Source organism: Oncorhynchus mykiss, chromosome 13 (assembly GCF_057628025.1).
Source record: "Oncorhynchus mykiss isolate SJ-2025 chromosome 13, ASM5762802v1, whole genome shotgun sequence".
Lineage (NCBI taxonomy): Eukaryota > Metazoa > Chordata > Actinopteri > Salmoniformes > Salmonidae > Oncorhynchus > Oncorhynchus mykiss.
The window spans coordinates 23,414,999-23,422,500 of record NC_143034.1 but is presented as its reverse complement, the minus strand read 5'-3'; the positions used below and the strand labels follow the sequence as shown (position 1 = coordinate 23,422,500).

The window sequence follows — 7,502 nt, the reverse complement described above, 5'->3', positions numbered from 1 at the left end:
CTCCACCACCGCTTCTTCTAGTGCCCAGGGTCTACCTTTAATGAGTTTCTCTCAACAAATCTCACACACACACACACACACACACACACACACACACACACACACACACACACACACACGTGCGGGCGCACACACGCAGTCTCAACTCAATACCTTGGTTATCCACTTCCTTAGGAGATCAATCGTTTACTCTTATTTTGCCCTCTCTATCTCATGCAGTTCTTCAGTAGCTGTTGCATCAATGTATTTCCCTTCAATCTAAAGCTTTTGTTCTATTTCATATGGGAATAGTAGGCAAAGGGCCAGTCTTGTGTAATCTACCAAAGAAACGCTTTAAAGACAGAAAACACTTCATCAAAAAAAACAAAGACATTCTTCTGATGAACACAATGCAGACAGATGTGGTGATGATGTCATAATGGCGGCATCTATGCCGTTAGTAGATACAGAAGACATCTCCTTCCCGTGTAACATCTATGTCTTTCAGAGATAGCACCTCGTCCCTGTCTTTCCCATAGCATCTCATTCTCACTGTGATCAACGAGGGCACTTCTAACACTGTGCAGCCGAGGTGAGATTCACACTCCTATCTCAGCGCTGGGAGAAGAGGCAGGAGGGGGATTACACAACTCAACTAGGGAGTACTCTTGATGAATGCCAGTTCAACACACACACGGACAGACGAAGACACACACACTTGCATGTGGACATGCGCACATGCTTCTTGACAAACGCCAATTGAACAACAGCACTGCAGAAAATCCCTCAACCTCAGCACCAAGGTCATGTATCCATGACCTCCCCTTGGAAAGACAGACCAATCAGAGCCTCAGAAGTCACGCCAGCATTTTCTTGACTAAAAGTCGAGCAAGAAACACTCGCAATTATATGTTTCACCTGCAGCGAACGTTCCTCTTAGAGCCAAGACCAAAACCATAATGAAGTGTTATTTGGCTGTAACCGTGCAGAGGAGAGGAAAATAGCGAGTTGGGCTCTAGCAATGGGGGGTAATGAGATACAGTAGCCATTATCTGCAGGCTGCTGCTGGTAATGGTGTCCTATCAAGAGGAAGAAATCTCTCTACAGTACAGAGAAGCAGACAGTATGCTACAGCTATACACAGGAAATCAGGCGTTTGACCTTGATGCCAATCATTCCGATGTCAAGTTTAAGTAACAAACGTGATTATCCATTTTCCAGTGAAAATATACATAATTATTATGCTTACAGGCATTTGGCTCAGACACATCACAGATCCATCCCGATCAAAGGATGAGCACATACAGTTGAAGTCGGAAGTTTACATACACTTAGGTTGGAGTCATTAAAACTCATTTTCAACCACTCCACAAATTTCTTGTTAACAAACTTTAGTTTTGGCAAGTCGGTTAGGACATCTACTTTGTGCATGACACAAGTAATTTTTCCAACAATTGTTTACAGACAGATTATTTCACTTATAATTCACTGTATCACAATTGCAGTGGGTCAGAAGTCTATATACACTAAGTTGACTGTGCCTTTAAACAACTTGGAAAATTCCAGAAAATTATGTCTTGGCTTTAGAAGCCGATAGGCTAATTGACATAATTTGAGTCAATTGGAGGTGTACCTGTGAATGTATTTCAAGGCCTACCTTCAAACTCAGTGCCTCTTTGCTTGACATTACGGGGAAATCAAAAGAAATCAGCCAAAACCTCAGAATAAAATTGTAGACCTGCACAATTCTAGCTCATCCATGGGAGCAATTTCCAACGTTCATCTGTACAAACAATAGTACAGTATAAACACCATGGGACCACACAGCCGTCATACCGCTCAGGAAGGAGACGTGTTCTGTCTCCTAGAGATGAATGAACTTTGGTGCGAAAAGTGCAAATCAATCCCAGAACAACAGCAAAGGACCTTGTGAATATGCTGGAGGAAACAGGTACAAAAGTATCTATATCCACAGTAAAACGAGTCCTTTATCGACATAACCTGAAAGGCCACTCAGCAAGGAAGAAGCCACTGCTCCAAAACGGCCATAAAAAAGCCAGACTACGTTTTGCATCTGCACATGGGGACAAAGATCGTACTTTTTGGAGAAATGTCCTCTGGTCTGATGAAACAAAAATATAACTGTTTGGCCATAATGACCATCGTTCTGTTTGGAGGAAAAAGGGGGAGGCTTGCAAGCTGAAGAACACCATCCCAACCATGAAGCACGAGAGTGGCAGCATCATGTTGTGGGGGTGCTTTGCTGCAGGAGGGACTGGTGCACTTCACAAAACAAATGGCATCATGAGGGTGGAAAATTATGTGGCTATATTGAAGCAACATCTCAAGACATCAGTCAGGAAGATAAAAGGACAAATGGACCATGATACAAGAATACTTCCAAAGTTGTGGCAAAATGGCTTAAGGATAACAAAGTCAAGGTATTGGAGTGGCCATCACAAAGCCCTGACCTCAATCCCATAGAAAATTTGTGGGCAGAACTGAAAAAGCATGTACGAGAAAGGAGGCCTACAAACCTGACTGTTACACCAGCTATCTATTTTTTTTATTTATTTAACTAGGCAAGTCAGTTAAGAACAAATTCTTATTTTCAATGACGGCCTAGGAACAGTGGGTTAACTGCCTGTTCAGGGGCAGAACGACAGATTTGTACCTTGTCAGCTCGGGGATTTTACTAGTCCAACGCTCTAACCACTAGGCTACCCTGCCGCCTCTGTCAGGAGGAATGGGACAAAATTCACCCAACTTATTGTGGGAAGCTTGTGGAAGGCTACCTGAAACGTTCGACCCAAGTTAAACAATTTAAAAGCAATGCTACCAAATAGTAATTGAGTGTATGCAAACTTTTGGCCAACTGGGAATGTGATGAAAGAAATAAAAGCTGAAATAAATCACTATTATTCTGACATTTCACACTCTTAAAATAAAGTGGTGATCCAAACTGACCTAAGACAGGGAATTTTTACTAGGATTAAATGTCAGGAATTGTGAAAAACGGAGTTTAAGTGTATTTGGCTAAGGTGTATGTAAACTTCCGACTTCAACGGTACATACCATCTTGTCTGAAACATAGAAAGCATTAAAACAAACAGATAATGAATGCCCCAGGCACTGAAAAGATTAGAAACTACATTGAGGGGGTGTGATAAAAATGTTGAATAATGTGGTCGGTGCTTAGCTTTGACATCCTACGTTATCTTAAAGCTACATTCTGGGATTTTAAAAAACAACAAAACGACAGCCCTGAATTGAAATGAGGAACAGATTCCCAGATACCATACTGTACCTTTAATGATGTGTTATCTCTCTTCCCATCCCTGTTCTGTTGTGATAGATGGTATCTGACTTTGGTGAGACCAGATAGATGTTGTTACTGGAGACAATATAACTCTGGGAGGTGTCCCTTGATCATTGATCAAACTGTTAGATAACGTACTGTAAATAGATGCTCGTCAAGATAGCATTGTTAACAGCAGCGGAAGCCAGTTGGCTAGCAACAGAGAATGTGAAAGCAAGGTGAGTTCAGATACTCGTTGTGAACGTCTCTTCCAAGATGGATGACATTCAGGTTGACATTAATTCAACTACTTCTTGCCCACCAGGAATGACACAAACTGTCACAACCTGGTAATAACATCCAAGATGAGCAATGTTCAAGATCGTATGAATTGAACCGCTTTGAACTGAATCCATCTACCAGAAATGACAAAAACGACTTTCTCTAAAACATCAAGTCAAGGTCACCTCCAGGTCTTCAAAATACGGAAAAATGTAAATTTTCCTCGAGGTAATTTCTCCCCTGGAATTGATGCCTGTATCTCCCCTCTCTTCATCCACTCTCCCTCCTCTCTTCATCCTCTCTCCCCTATCTCCCTCCTCTCTCCATCCACTCTCCCTCCTCTCTTCATCCTCTCTTCCTCCTCTCTTCATCCTCTCTCCATCCTCTCTCCCTCCTCTCTCCCTCCTCTCTTCATCCTCTCTCCCCCCTCTCCCTCCTCTCTTCATCCTCTCTCCCTCCTCTCTCCATCCACTCTCCCTCCTCTCTTCATCCTCTCTCCCTCCTCTCTTCATCCTCTCTCCATCCTCTCTCCCTCCTCTCTCCCTCCTCTCTTCATCCTCTCTCCATCCACTCTCCCTGCTATCTTCATCCTCTCTCCCTCCTCTCTTCATCCTCTCTCCATCCTCTCTCCCTCCTCTCTCCCTCCTCTCTTCATCCTCTCTCCATCCACTCTCCCTCCTCTCTCCCTCCTCTCTCCCTCCTCTCTTCATCCTCTCTCCCCCCTCTCCCTCCTCTCTTCATCCTCTCTCCCTCCTCTCTCCATCCACTCTCCCTCCTCTCTTCATCCTCTCTTCCTCCTCTCTTCATCCTCTCTCCATCCTCTCTCCCTCCTCTCTCCCTCCTCTCTTCATCCTCTCTCCCCCCTCTCCCTCCTCTCTTCATCCTCTCTCCCTCCTCTCTCCATCCACTCTCCCTCCTCTCTTCATCCTCTCTCCCTCCTCTCTTCATCCTCTCTCCATCCTCTCTCCCTCCTCTCTCCCTCCTCTCTTCATCCTCTCTCCATCCACTCTCCCTCCTCTCTTCATCCTCTCTCCCTCCTCTCTTCATCCTCTCTCCATCCTCTCTCCCTCCTCTCTTCATCCTCTCTCCATCCACTCTCCCTCCTCTCTTCATCCTCTCTCCCTCCTCTCTTCATCCTCTCTCCCCTCTCTCCCTCCTCTCTCCATCCTCTCTCCCCTCTCTCCCTCCTCTCTCCCCTCTCTCAACCCCCCCCCCCCCCCCCCCCCCCCCCCCCCGTCATGTCTGCCGTTAGGTTTAGATCTGATTTGTCTCAGCCCACTGGTCCATCTCTCATTGGCACGGCACACCGGGGGAGAGAGAAGACCAGGGGAGGACCCTGACAGTCTATTCTCTCTGTCACTGGAATGAGATTGCGTGTCAACGGCCCAGGCCTGACTCTGGAACAGTTGTCACATATCTCTGGAGCTTGCGATGAGGCCTCGGAGCAAATGCTTGGAGTTGGTCCCTTCCACTACTGACCACAGGGCAGGGGTGTGAAGGTGACAGTTGAGGCCTTTAACTAAGAAATGCCTGGTTTTAATCTGTAAAGATCACAATATCTGGACTTACTCTTCAATATAGTTTAGCTACAATTCAACTCTCCATGTCATTTTCACACTGAAGTGCCAAAATAAAATGGTTTTCCTCAAAAAGTGGAAACCGTTTATCTGTGAGAACGACACCCAAAATATATATTTTTAGTTTAATATTAGTAGTAATCTGCTAAACATCTCTGTGTTAAACACACACACAGTCATGAACACATGCATGCGCGCACACACAGTTGTCCAAAGGGAGCAGACATTAAGGTAATGAGGGTTATCAGCAAAATGTTTAACAACACTCTTGCTATAATGTGTGCTCCGAAGGTACGTCGGTTGTTGCTATAATGTGTGCTCCGAAGGAACATCGGTTGTTGCTATAATGTGTGCTCCGAAGGAACGTCGGTTGTTGCTATAAGGTTATGTGTCCTGGACGTGAACACAAACAAATAGAAAATGAAAGACCGTAATTCAAACCCGGTCTCCTGGGTACCATGAGATTATGTTGGTCCTCTGATGTTAGCCCTCTGAGTGTTCAGGTCTTAGGCAAGGTTACTCAGCACACGAGTGTGCGTAGTTCCAAACCAGCTCTGTTAAATAGCTACATCTCCGAAGTGCAAGAGGTAAGGTATCTGTTAAGAACAATACTTTCTGATTATACTAATCCATGTGAAAACTGTCTGCCTAATACTCCCATATCTCCAAACACAGAATCAGTGACTAACTGTTGGATTTTCTGTAACTATCAGCTACGAATTTGTTCGCACATGAACGTAGCTTGTGAGTGTGACATCTTTTGGCAGACTTGCGAGGAAGAAGAGGAGAGAGGAAGAGTGACAACACACTCGCTCTCTCTAATCCACTCTGTGTGTGTGTGTGTGTGTGTGTGTGTGTGTGTGTTCTGAAAAAAGGCTTTGTGATGGTGCTACTCCTCAGACAGTTGATTCAACACTGTCGACCAATTAGGAAGAGAGAGAAACATCCTGGTACTTTTCCCTGACCGACTGAGCGCGGAGTCTAGAGAGAGAGAGGAGCACACACACACACACACACACACACACGCACACACACACACATACACACACAGAGGCCAGTAATTGTTCTGTCACTGCACTATAGACATTTTAGGGCAGCAATACGACTTCAATCTAATGGATGCTTTCTCTACAACCAATACAGTATTGTACAGATTGTAAAATAGTTGTCTCAATATGCACAGAAAAATTTATTCCACCAGCCAGTCAGTCAGTACTGTATATCTTTACAATAGAGCTCACCTTGGACCCCCAAAATACAATAAGAGTATCCATAAATAAAGCAATACTCTAGAGAAAGTAATATCATGGGAAAAATGTATCACATCTCAATTTAGATCAATTCAATTTGAATTGGGGGGGTAGCCTAGCAGTTAGGAGCGTTGGGCCAGTAACCGACAGGTCACTGGTTTCGATTCCCAGAGCCGACTAGGTGAAAAATCTGTTGATGTTCCCTTGAGCAAGGTACTTAACCCTAATTGCTCCTGTAAGTTGCTCTGGATAAGAGCGTCTGCTAAATGAAGGACATGTGTGTGTATGAATGCAGGGGAAAGGTATCGGGGGTAAACAGGAGGGGAGGTATTGGTCTGCTGCTATATTTAGAGCTCAAGTCAAAGCGGAGTATATCCCAAGGTCACAGAGAGGGAGAGGAAGAGAGAGAGAGAGAGGTGCTGAACCACAGGCTTCCCCTTTGCACGGGAGGGAGGGAGGTGTAAGGGAGAAAGAGAGAGAGAGACGGGAGTGAAAAACACTTTTCACACCTACAGAGTATTGTCAGAAACCTCGCCTCAACCTATTAAATCCTGTCCCTCTGTGACTACTGCCAGACAGTCTACATTACCAATCTCCCATTGGCACTAGGGCTTCACACACTCTCTGTGTCCCAAATGGCACCCTATTTCCATTGTAGTGCATCCACTGACGAGTAAGATGGTGCCGGAGGATAGGGCTGCCGTCTTATCGGCTTAACCAACCATGCTATTTTGTTTGTTTTTTTGCGTTGTTCTTAAATTGTTTTGTACATAATGTTGCTGCTACCGTCTCTTACGACCGAAAAGAGCTTCTGGACATCAGAACTGGGATTACTCACCTCAAATTAGACGAGGAGTTCTTCTTCAATTAGTTGGACACGAGGGATCTACTACATACACCCGACCAGGCCCAGATCCTCGTGATTCGTGGAAAAAGGAAAAGTACACTTCAGTTCAAAAGTTTTGGGTTACTTAGAAATGTATTCGTTTTTGAAAGAAAAGCACATTTTTTGTCCATTAAAAAACATCGAATTGATCAGAAATACAGTGTAGACATTGTTAATGTTGTAAATTACAATTGGAGGACAAAACAGCAGTCTCTGGTAAGACACGGGTC

At 44.5% G+C, this 7,502-nt stretch overlaps 1 protein-coding gene across 2 annotated transcripts in view; it reads right to left on the bottom strand.

Moving 5' to 3' along the window:
• Positions 1–7,502, bottom strand: part of LOC110485737 (uncharacterized) — a 32,041-nt gene that overhangs the window by 12,015 nt on the left and 12,524 nt on the right. Inside the window, exon 3 of one of the 2 annotated variants that reach the window (XR_002467971.3) lies at positions 7,225–7,302. The exons of the other annotated variant lie outside the window; for it this stretch is intronic. The gene's annotated coding sequence lies outside the window, so the exon portion shown is untranslated. The remainder of the gene's footprint in view (positions 1–7,224; positions 7,303–7,502) is intronic. 2 annotated transcript variants of the gene reach the window in all.